This window comes from Podarcis bocagei (genome assembly GCF_964188305.1).
Source record: "Podarcis bocagei genome assembly, chromosome: 14".
NCBI classification, from domain to species: Eukaryota; Metazoa; Chordata; class Lepidosauria; order Squamata; family Lacertidae; genus Podarcis; species Podarcis bocagei.
Genome location: NC_138139.1, coordinates 8,353,281 through 8,365,766, shown reverse-complemented (window position 1 = coordinate 8,365,766; position 12,486 = coordinate 8,353,281). Strand labels below are relative to the sequence as shown.

The window sequence follows — 12,486 nt, the reverse complement described above, 5'->3', positions numbered from 1 at the left end:
CTTGGGCTACTCCAATTCACTTCTCTGCACCTGGTTCAGTTGTTTTGCTCCTTCCTGCTACCTTCTGGGACCCCATAAATCCTTGCCTACTTTGCAATTAGGACACCAGTGCCAGCCTTCCTTGAGCTGTGCTACATCATGCAGTTTCTGCTTCTGCTGAATAATGTTTATGTCTAAATCCAAATTGGAAAGATTTGTCAGCTCAGACTTCTTGGTATCTCTGTACGCATCTGAACATGAGGATTTAGATGGGAATTTTGCCGAGACTCTATCTTTTTATCAGACTGGAACCAAACCTCAGGGATGAATCTGGATTCTGACATCACAAGCTCAGATGAATCTTGCTGACAGCAAGAAGCCATTTGCTCCTGCAAGAGACGCCACCCATCAGCCTTGAGATTCGTCCAAACGTGAGAGGGAGTTGAGGATGGGAGCAGGATAGGGCGGTACATGGGGGTTAGTAAACACATGGTCCATAGACTCCGAGGAGGGCAGGGCAAAGCTGCATCAGAGGGTGTAACTTCATATTTCAACCTCTGCTTTGAAAAAAATCAGCAATAGCCTTGCTAACTAGAGCTGCAACAAGAGGTTAGATTAATTTAAACACTCTCAATAGATGAAGAGGGTGCTCCAGTTAACTGGGCAGCAGATATATCAGTAGAGAGATTTTCATGAGTTTGCTAGAAAGGTGTTGGTTTCTTGCAGAACGACTGGTGAGATTATGAGTGTTACTGTCGAGTTCTTGCCAGGGGCGCCTGGTTCCTCCGAACCATGTTGTCTAATAGTCTGTATCACTGCCAGGTTTAATAAGTCTAATGAGTGCTGGCTGGGTAAGCTTACTCCCTGGAGTGCAGGCTGAGACTTGCTCTCTAGCCTAAAGACTTCTGAGCCAGTTTTTCTAGCAGGAACAGGAGGAAAGAATTTATACGGCTCATGTTGAGCCTTTTTTAACTTCTCTCCCCGCCCAGTTTTTCCACGTGCTCCTCGTAAATTCAGTAAACTGATTTAAACAATGAAGCAGTCCCTAAGAAGTTCCATATATGGTATAAAATTTAGGTTCTATTTCCCTTTTAGTACAACATTTGCTCTAGACCAAGGATGGGGAAGCTGTGTATTCCCTCAGATGTTATTGGACTCCAACTCCCATCAGCCCTAGCCAGCAGAGACAATGCTCAAGGATGATGGGAGTTTGAGTCCAGCAACACCTGGAGGTACCATATTGCCTATCCATGGATTTGAGAGCAACTTGGTTGCAGTGAAGGAATATATTCACATATTTTTTAAAAAATCAAATAGATTACTGTTCCAGTGTGCTGATACTGCTATTTAATTTTTGTATAGTCTGTTGCATATTTATATGCTGCAAATCCACCCTGAGTGTTCCACGAGTAGAAGAATGAGCTACAAATAAGCTAATAATTAATACTGTTAATATGGAGACAGCCCAGGCTCCAGTGAACTGAATTTAACACAAAGTGAGGGTATTGTGTTGTGGGAGAAAATCTTGCTTATTAAGAAAAGTGGTATTTAAACACTCCTAAAGTGTATGTGGTGCATCTGGGAGCTAAAAATGTAACATTAAATATAAAATTAAAGCTTTGGGTGAATCACAAAAGGCTGGGGTGAACACAAAAACCAAGGGATGGGTTGGCAGGGAGAGAGAAATATGATGTAATCATGCAATGTGGAACACTCTGCCCACTGTTAGATCTGTCTTTGCCCACCATCAGATGCAGCTCCAAACTGACTGTTCCCATTGGTCACTTGCCCTTCAAAGGAAAACATCTCCCCCACCCGTGCACTAAGGTCTTTGCCAGTGCTGCTGCTACACTTCCTTTAGAGGGTGATGGAGGTTGTTGAACCTTGCACCTTGGCTCAAGGCAGGTGGGGTTGGGGAGCTTCTGAGCTGTGTTTTGCCAGCCCTCAATCTGAACATGCATCTGAGACTGGCCAGTGCACAGGGGACAATTAAGAGAGAGCTGAGAGCAGCAGCAACAGTGAGCTTCACAAGATCTGACATTTATATGTGCACAGGAGTGGCATCTGCACTGACATTCAATACGATGAGAATCATAACCGGCTATCGATCCTTTCTGCTTCGGGGCCTGAGCAGCCTGCCAGCTGGGTTAAGGCAGGAAATTTCCCCTGTAGGTTAGGATTCTACAATTAGGTGCATTATTGGAACTTTATGCCTTCCTCTGCTATTTCCTGCACTGGCTGGCTGCTGGAGACAGAATTCTGGGCTAGATGGAATGTGGGTCTGCTCAGCCCAGCTGGTTTTATGTTCTAATTCAAAATTTATAACTCTCTGCAGAAAGCTCCACACAGCAAATATCTTTTGCTGCCCTTCTGATAGAGCAAGACGAGAGCGGAGCGACCCGCTCAGCAAATGCCTAGGAAGTAGCCTAGACAATGGGGAGCCTGTGGCCCTCCAGATGTTGTTGGACTCCAACACACATCTGCATTGGGAAAAGGCTGCCACTTAGTGATAGAACATCAGCAATCCCTGCTTGAAACCCTTGAGAGTTTCTGCCAGTCAGTATCAATGGTAAAGGTAAAGGGACCCCTAACCGTTAGGTCCAGTCGTGGCCGACTCTGGGGTTGCGGCGCTCATCTCGCTTTATTGGCCGAGGGAGCCGGCGTACAGCTTCCGGGTCTTGTGGCCAGCATGACTAAGCCGCTTCTGGCGAACCAGAGCAGCGCACAGAAACGCCGTTTACCTTCCCGCCAGAGCAGTACCTATTTATCTACTTGCACTTTGACGTGCTTTCGAACTGCTATGTTGGCAGGAGCTGGGACCGAGCAACGGGAGCTCACCCCATCGTGGGGATTCGAACCACCGACCTTCTGATCAGCAAGCCCTAGGCTCTGTGGTTTAGACCACAGCGCCACCTGCGTACGGAGCTATTATTATTATTATTTAGTATTTATTAAATTTATATGCCACCTTCACCCCAGGATCTCAGGGCAGTTTACAATAGAGAAACACAAAAATACATAACCAATGAAACAACAGTGCGCACCCCTACACAAACAAAATTTAAAAGGCTGTAGATTGCTTAATTAGCCAAAGGCCTAGGAGAAGAAGAATGTTTTTCCTGGCACCTAAATATATGCAATGAAGGTGCCAGGCGAGCCTCCCTGGGGAGAGCATTCCACAAACAGGGAGCCACCACAGAAAAGGCTTGTTCTCATGGCGCCACCCTCTGGACCTCACATGGAGTGGGCACATGTACAAGGGAAATCATCTGCTACTTGTAAAAGAAGGAACAACCTCAGGGGCATGCGCTATCAGTACAATGATGGCATCTGTTTCACCTGTCCCTAGTAACAGTCTCTAACTTGCAGGATAAAAATAGTTGCCACATCCCCACTATCCATTTAAAGCACAGTGCTGCCCACAAAGAATCCTGAGGACTGTTGTTTGTTAAGGGTGCTTGGAATTGTAACTCTGTGAGGAGTAAACTGCAGTTCCCGGGATTCTTTGGGGGAAGCCATGGCTGCTAAAATGGTATTAATATAAAATGGATGGTGCAGATGTCTTTTATTGTATTCTGCATTGGCGGAGAATTTGGGGGTGTTGTTTATAGGCTCTCTTGAGCTGTAAAGGTGTCAGCACCCCCTCTTATGGCTCCCTAGAACATGAGTCGGCAAACTAAGGCCCGGGGGCCGGATCCAGCCCAATCGCCTTCTAAATCTGGCCTGCGGACGGTCCGGGGATCAGCGTGTTTTTACATGGGTAGAATGTGTCCTTTTATTTAAAATGCATCTCTGAGTTATTTGTGGGGCATAGGAATTTGTTCATTTCCCCCCAAAAAATATAGTCCGGCCCCCTGCTGAAAAACTTTGCTGACCCCTGCCCTAGAAGTTAAATCTCTGAGTAGGATTGGAGGCATTACCGCATGTGTGGTAATGTCATAGCTAGGTGATCTTGTGCCTCTGGCCGAACCATCCAGATTACGCCCCCTAGCCACAGACAAATTACAGTGGTGCCTCGCAAGACGAAAAGAATCCGTTCTGTGATTCTCTTCGTCTAGCGGTTTTTTCGTCTTGCAAAGCAAGCCCATTGACGGATTAGCGGATTAGCGCTATTAGCGCTATTAGCGGCTTTTAGCAGCTTATCGGCTCATCGGATCAGCTGATAAGCGGCTTAGCAGCTTAGAAAAAGGGGGGAAAGGGGAAAAAACCCGCAGGAACTCGCAATACATTTTCGTCTTGCGAAGCAAGCCCATAGGAGATTCGTTTTGCGAAGCACCTCCAAAACGGAAAACTCTTTCGTCTAGCGAGTTTTCCGTCTTGTGAGGCATTCGTCTTGCGGGGCACCACTGTAGATGTTCCTCCCAAACAGACCCGGCAGCCCCAGCTCCCCAGCTCCCCAGCAAGTAGACCAGAGAGCACTCGCCCCACCCAGCCACCCAAGCAACACAGTAGACCTGGAGGCACCAATGGGGTCATAGACCGGTAGACTGTGCAAAGCTTCCAGCCCCTCCGCAAGGTAGACCAGTGGTTTAACCCACAGTGCCACCTGCGTCCCTATTTATGGACATATTGTTAGCCAATTGGGGGGGGCTTGCCTGCGCCCCTGGGAGGGCCCTTCCTTGCCACCCCCTAGCTATGGCCCTGGGTGCCTGAACAATAAAGCACCATAGTGAACCCAGCTGGACTGCCTTTTCACATGCTGCAGCTGGTGAGGATCACCTTGAATATGTGTTTGGATATATTATGGGACCAGCTATTGTAGAGTGAAGTAAACGGCTGTAGATCAGGCCAACAGAAGCCTTAAGAAATACATAAACGGACTGCCAGGCTGTGATCCTCACATAACTGTATTAAGGGTGTTTCATGGGGCTGCCCTTGAAGACGATCTGGAGATTGTAGCTAGTGCAGGATGCAGTTGCTAAGTTGTGCAGCTCAATGGGACCATTTCTCACCAGTCCTAAAAGTGCCGCACCATCTGCCAGTGACCTATCAAGCCCAATTCAAGGTATCATTACAAAGCCCTAACGGTTTGGGGTCCAAGTACCTAAAGGAGCGACACCCCAATACCAACCATCTCAGGCCCTTCGGTTGGCAGGGGAGTCCATTGGCAGTGCTACTCACGAGAGTTGCCCAGTTGGCACTGACCCATGACATGGCCTTCTTGGTGGTGGTTCCCCAGTTGTGTGATGCCCTCCCTGGTGAGGTGCGTCTCTCTCCCTCATTACTGACTGTCAGGAGAAGTGCAAAAGCATTCCTGCTTACTCAGACATTTGATGGCTGAAAGTCACTGTTCCTGCCAACCTTGAAATTAGCGTCTGCAAGGTATGTGGTGGCTTTTTTTTAAAAAAAGATATGTGTTCTAAATGTTTTAGATGGCTTTTCATTGCTTTAAATATGTTTTCATTTTATTTTAAATTGTATTGCACTGACATTTTTGATGTTTGCTGCCCTGGGCTCCTTTAGGTGGGAAAGAAATTTAATACAAAAAAATATACAAGTGTTCCTTTTTTCAGCTCTAAGGCTTTTTTTTTAGGGGGAGGGCTTATGTGCTTGTGCCAGGTGCAGGCTAAAGTCTTGCAATTGTACCTATTGGCCAGGGCACTCAGGCATACCCACCATGGCAGACAGTCACTGCCAGGGCTGTCTTAAGCACATGCGGCACCAGGGTGCAAGGATCCACCCAGCACCCCCCCCCCAGGTTGCCCAGTCCCAGGGGCAAAGGTGGGCAGAGCTGGCTGGCAGCCTCAGTGTCTTGCTGGCTTGGTCGCCCCCGAACTCATGGCGCAGAACCACCTGCAACAGAAGAGCCTGCCGCGGCGCTCCAACCAATGGGCGGGCTCTTCCCCAGACTCAACTATTGGCCTGGCGCCCCTGAGAGCCCGGCGCCCAGGTGCCCCACACCCAGCGGCATAGCGTGGGTTGTCAGCACCCGGGGCAAGGCAAGTAATTTGCGCCCCTAACCCCTAACCTGCCGCCGCTGCCAGCTTCTTCTTGCTGCTGCCTGGTCTGGTCTGGTGTGGTTCTCTCCCGCGCTCAGCGCTGCGCTGGGCGGCCGCTGCGCTGTCCCTCCCCCAGATAGTCCCTCGCTCTCTCTCCGCACCGCACGCCTGGCACCCACCCCCTCCACAGTGGGCGGCGACCCAGCGGCTCGGATCGGATTCGCACAGCCAGCACTGCAGTGAGAGAGAGAGAGTGAGCCAGGTAGGGGCAGAGAGCTGCGAGTGCGAGCACCCCCCCAGATGTTGCGCCCGGTGCGGCCGGCCCCCCTGCACCCCTCACGCTATGCCACTGCCCACACCCCTAACGCCTATGGGTAAGACGGCCCTGGCCACTGCTGCCCACGCTCCCTTTTGCTTTCTGCTCTCTTACAAGACACTGCTCTTCTTCAGACCAAATCACAGAGAAGATATACAATCATTGCTTCGGCTGACAAGGCAATCGATGCACCTCATGCAAAATCATGCTTTCTTCCACTAATAAATATTGATCCTCGCCCCCCTCTTTTTGCACCATGCAACTCTGCAATAAAGAGCCGGTTAAGCAGCTGCCGGACTTAGCTGCCTCCATCGTCCTCTGCTTGCTTCCTGGCTGGCTTCGTTTATTTGTTTCCATCCCATTTATGAATCGCTTCCGATAAAGGGTCTCAGACCAATTTCGCAATAAACAGCATTTTGTCCCAGGAAATGTGAGACTGGGCTTATTAGATGGATGGTGCTCAAAGCGCAGGTGATGGCTGCAGCTTTGTAGATCCAAATACTGTAGAAACATTCAGAAAAGCTGTACCCAAGTTGCACATTAAACATACAAATTTATACAAATCATTTGGCCCATCTAGTTCAGTCTTGTCTACCCCAGCGGTTCTCAAAGGGAGTCACTCTGGTGCAGCAGGAGAGGATGGCAAGTTTGGCATCAAGAGTCAAGGACAATCAAAGAAACATTTAAACATCTCAGTGTAGTATAGTATAGTATCATATTTTTTAAAGAATATGGATAGATAGCTATTGTGTTCCATGTTATATAAATCAAGCACTGTTTGGCCTTGTTTCTTTTTGTTTTCCAATGTACAGTGGTACCTCGAGTTAAGAACTTAATTCGTTCCGGAGGTCTGTTCTTAACCTGAAACAGTTCTTAACCTGAAGCTAATGGGACTTCCCGCTGCTGCCGCGCCACCGGAGCACAATTTCTGTTCTCACCCTGAAGCAAAGTTCTTAACCTGAGGTCTATTTCTGGGTTAGCGGAGCCTGTAACCTGAAGTATCTGTAACCTGAAGCGTCTGTAACCCGAGGTACCACTGTATTTCTTATCAATAAAAAAATTGGTGTGCTGTGAGCAAATTTTTATTCTGAAAGGTGCAGCCCAGAGAAAAAGGCTTGAGAACACTGGCAATGTTTCTGTAGGTTTTCAGTCTAGAGCCTACCTGGAGATGCAGGTGAGAGAGACACCAGCAGCAGCGACTAAGGTGGTCTGGGCATGCTGAAGCCTATGGGGTTGCCACCGGTAGCTACAGTAGATTAGGGTTGCCATACGTCCATAACATCCTGGATATGGGCGGTATTCGGACCTCGTAAGCAGCATCTGGGCAAAAATCACTGGAATGACCGGTAAGATCTGGACGTATGGCAGTCCATGTTGATAGTGTAGATTTTGGCAAATTTCATTCAAAAGAGCTCAAAAACACTTTAAAAAAAGATTTAGCCTAGAGAGATGGAGCCCATTTTATGGTTAGGAGGTGGCCAGCCAGGCACATGCATGATTCAAGCTGCTCAGCTTATAGTTTCCACTTTAAAATACTGTTTATCCTTAATCCTTTCCGAACTTCTTCCCAAACCAGTGGATGGTATTCAACCACATTCTACTCAGTGGAAATTGATGAGCCTAACTTAGTTATGCCTATTAACTTGCATGGGTCTACTCTGAGTAGGACTAGCACTGAATACTGCCTGATGTGTTCTGCATCAGGGCTGCAGCAACCCCCACTGTATTGCCATAGTCATGACAGCACTGTGTGTTTAATAGTGAGTTTAAAATGCAAAACTGCGCTTGTTTAGAATCTTTCCTTATTAACCAAACTGTTTTTCATTTGTTTGGGGGGCAAGCATATCAGGAATGCAGAGACACGTTGTAAAGGACGGGGTGGAGGGAGAAGAGAATTGTGAAATATCTGCTTTGCAACTGAAATAGGACACATAGATGTCTAACCCCTGCCCCACCCCCCACCCAAGAAGACCATTTAGTCCTGGGTCTAAGATTTCCAACTGCACCAGTGTGCAAAAACAGCTGTGATTAATTAAAAGGTGGTTTCTGTGCTGCCGACATCACCCTCCCAACCACCCAGCTCACTTTCTGTTTGGGCTCCAGTTGGCTTTCGTTCTGTATGGAAAGAGCTACACCAAACCCAACAAGATTAGTTTAGATTTACACTGAATGCGTCATAGGCAGAATTCATATCTCCGCTCTTCCACGGTGGGAACAGTGCCTCTTAAGGAGATGCTTAGTCATTCTCAGAAGTTGCTCTAAGTCCATCTCAGAAGGTCGTTTAGAGACAGGAAGGCCTTGGTTAACCCCAGCAATGTTATAGTGACACGATAGGTCTACGGCCATATGAGAGTCCTCATTGTTGAGCAGGGGAAAGTGGAATCCCTGCTGAAGACCACACAGAATTAATGATTTGGGGGAAGCAAAAAGCCAAAGCCAAATTGCAGTTAGGTAGCTCCATATACTGAGGAGTTTGGGTCAAAGCGATTTTGTCTGTTTCTTCTGGCAGCCTAGTCTGGGACAATTTATGCAGAGAAATATTCTTATGGGGCTTCTGCAGGGTGGGGGTGGGGTGGAGGATTGGCTTTCAAGCTGTTTCTTGGGAAGGTTTCTGGCTCCGAGGAAAGAAAGATGAATTTCACACTCGTCTCTGATTGGCACTTGGCAACTTGTCCTTCTCAGATGCCTGGGGACCTAGAGAGTCAAAACCACACATCTAAGGACTGTTTGTTTTTCAGGGAAGTAAGGGTGTCTTGGCATTGAAACCAGGTTTTTCTGCTTATATCTGTGGCTGGAGTCATTGTTCCATAGTTCAAGGAAAGACTTTAGGGGTAGATAAATCAGTAAATTTTGATTTTTTTATTTTCTCAGCTTCTCATTTTTGCAATCCTAAATTTGGTTCTCCACATTAGCTGCACAAAGCTTAGGTAGTGGTTAGATTTTGTCCAGTCTCTATTGAGCCTACATTCTGATTTGATTATGGGGCATTTACATGTCTTCCAGTTAATCATTTGTTCATTCCACACTTTTCAATGCATTCCAAGCTGCAAAAAAGTAACAGTTTCTATTTGTTCCTTCCTTGATTTGTTGTACTAGAATGATAGTTCTTTAATCCATTGTAAGTGCAGAAGCTGAAAGTTCCAGTATGTACTTAAATCCCTCAAGCAGGATGCTAACAGTCTAGAGCAGCCTTTCACAACCTGTGGGTCCCCAGATGTTGCTGAACTACAACTCCCATCACCCCTAGCTAGCAAGGCCAGAGCTCAGGGGTGATGGGAGTTGTAGTTCAACAACATCTGGGGACCCAAGGTTGAGAACCGCTGGTCTAGAGGCGCCCCAAGATGCAACTTTGGCCTGATCCAGCAGAGCTCTTCAAGCACCCAATCGATTCATTCTTATTGACTCTATGAATAATAGAATCATAGAATTGTAGAGTTGGAAGGGATCATGAGAGACATCTAGTCCAACCTCCTACAATGCAGAAGTCTCAACCCACGGTCCCCCATCCAATTTCAAACAATACCAGATCCTGCTTAGCTTAGCAAATGTGCTAGCAGTTTTATTGCTGCAGCACTAGGAGGCCTACAAAGAATGCAAGGCATTTGGAAACCAGGGGGAATTGATCTGGGTGAGGGCCACAGTGGATGACCATGGGCAAAGTCTTTGTGATATTGGGGAGGGGGTTTCATAGAATCATAAAATTGTTGAGTGGGAATGTGCCCCCTAGGGTCATCTAGTCGAACCACCTGCGACACAGGAATCTCAACTGAAACATCCAGAAGAAAGGGCCACCCAACCTTTGATTAAAAACCTCCAAGGAGAGTCCACAACTTCCTGAGAGAGTCTTTTCTGCTACTGAACAGCTGTTACCATCAGAAAGTTCCTCATGACAGTAAGAGCTGTTTGACAGTGGAATTTGCTGCCAAGGAGTGTGGTGGAGTCTCCTCTTTGGAGGTCTTTAAGCAGAGGCTTGACAACCATATGTCAGGAGTGCTCTGATGGTGTTTCCTGCTTGGCAGAGGGTTGGACTCGATGGCCCTTGTGGTCTCTTCCAACTCTATGATTCTATGATTCTATGATGTTTAGTAGGAATTTCCTTTCTTGTAACTTGAATCCACTGGTTTGAGAACTACCCCCTGGAGCAGGAGAAAACAAGCCTTCTCCATCTTCTATGTCCCAACCCTTTTGATATGTGAAGATGGCTATCATATATCCTCTTGGTCTTCCCTTTTCCAGGCTAAACATGCTCACAGAAGGGCTGCAGTGAGTTGACTGTGGCTGCAGTGAGAGGCTTCAATACTAGCAAGTCAGCTAGAGAGCATTCTCCTGCCAGGGAGGACCCTTTCCCTACAGGAGAGGTGCCGGGGAGAAATCTGATAGTGAGATGGCTTCAGCATCTCCACCTCTTTTGCCACGGACATGGAGATACCATTGTGAGCAGACCTCATCTGTTCAACATATTTGAAGGAGTCCCCATTTCCTTGCCCAGTCCCAAAATTTGACCTCTTGCCATGCCAATAGTCATCCCCTCTCCTTGCACTTCATAAGCAGGGTGCAGAAGGTGTGCTGCTTGTTGGGTCAATGTATTAGCAATACCTAGACATGTGCCATAGAACTGTGCTGCGCCTTATTACTTTGTAACCTGCAGCCCTATGTTTGGGCATTGCACTGAGTTTCTAAATAAACAATCTGGTAATGGGGATTGTTTCAGTTCCTAGTCTGATGTGGGGAACCATGGCAGATACAACCCAGTGATTCTTCAGAAATAACATATCCCATTGCAGTGGAAATGAAAGTGATGGGTTTGATTTCCCCCTGTTCCCTTCCCCGCAGATGCCCTCATTCAGATGAGACTTCCTGGCTTCTAAAACTGCAATTTCTCCATGACCTCCAAACTGAGGATCTGTGGCTTACAAACCAGACTTGCAAACCAGGATCACTGGTGTCTAGTAACTTATCACTTGTCAAAATACAACAACAACAACAACAACAACAACAACAACAACAACAACAACAACAACAACAACAATAATAATAATAATAATAATAATAATAATAATAATATATTATTTATACCCCGCCCATCTGGCTGGGTTTCCCCAGCCACTCTGGGCAGCTTCCAACAAAACACTAAAATACAATAACCTATTAAACATTAAAAACTTCCCTAAACAGGGCTGCCTTCAGATATCTTCTAAAAGTTTGGTAGTTATTTTTCTCTATGACATCTGGTGGGAGGGCATTCCACAGGGTGGGTGCCACTACCGAGAAGGCCCTCTGCCAAGAGACTAAAACACTCAGGCAGATGTGGTGGTCCTCATGTGCCAAAGATGTCAAATCTTGCAATCTTGCAAGAGCTGCAGTCACAACCAACTGGAAAGGTCCATCCAATATTAGTATTGCCAAGTGGTTTAGATGTCTCAGGAATCACTCGATTATTGAAAAATCCACTAATAAAATAAAGAAGGCAATGGGGCAGGCCAAGAAAAGAAGTACTACACACTACCCGGTTCCTTTTTCTAGATTACATATATCACTCATCGTTACAGACTCAACATAAAATATTTTTAAATCTTCTGTAGGCCTGCAACACAAGGTCTGGTGGCAATGGAAAACTAACATTTTTTCAGTTACGTCTGCAGTGAAACAGTCAGCCCTTGGAATCTGTGTGTGACTGCCCCATGTGGTGAACCACTGAACTGCAGGTAGCAGGCCTTTTGGCAGGTAACCTTCTGCTCTGCCTATGGTTGGCCATTGGATCTTTCTGTGCAGGCAGGAATATAAAAGGGCTTTCAGTTCCAGCTTTGCATTGCTTGTGAGCGCTGCTGTGTCTCTGTATTTGCAGTTGTTCTTCCAGCCCTGACTCATGGTTGGTTAATTCAGCCCATTTCCTGGTTTGGCGTCAGGTCCCGATTTCCTCTTTGGTTCTTGCTCCCGTCCAGCAGCTGTGCGTGTGACCTTGATGTGATCTCCTAATCCAACGACTCTCCCAGATTAGCCACTGATTTATACAGCTTCTTCCTGTCTCAAGCCCTTTACATGGAACAGGCTTAACCCAATGTGTGAGCCTCCTTCTGACTCCAGTGCTAGGCCAGGTTGCACCGTGATCTGAGTAGTGGTGACAGCCTGCACAGAGTCCCAGATGCATCTCAGTGCAACCTCTCACTCTCTCCAGCCGCGCCAGCTGGAGATATATGCAAGGCAGCCCGGAGTTTCCATGAACTGGGAGGCTGTTGAGGTTGGCTGGCAGGC

At 47.1% G+C, this 12,486-nt stretch overlaps 1 long non-coding RNA gene across 1 annotated transcript in view; it reads right to left on the bottom strand.

The window, feature by feature from the left end:
- LOC308572844 overlaps positions 1-4,506 on the bottom strand; it is a 44,513-nt gene extending 40,007 nt beyond the window's left edge. Inside the window, exon 1 of the long non-coding RNA XR_014001890.1 lies at positions 4,408-4,506. This is a non-coding gene — a long non-coding RNA (uncharacterized lncRNA). The remainder of the gene's footprint in view (positions 1-4,407) is intronic.
- Between the last annotated feature and the right edge of the window lie 7,980 nt (positions 4,507-12,486).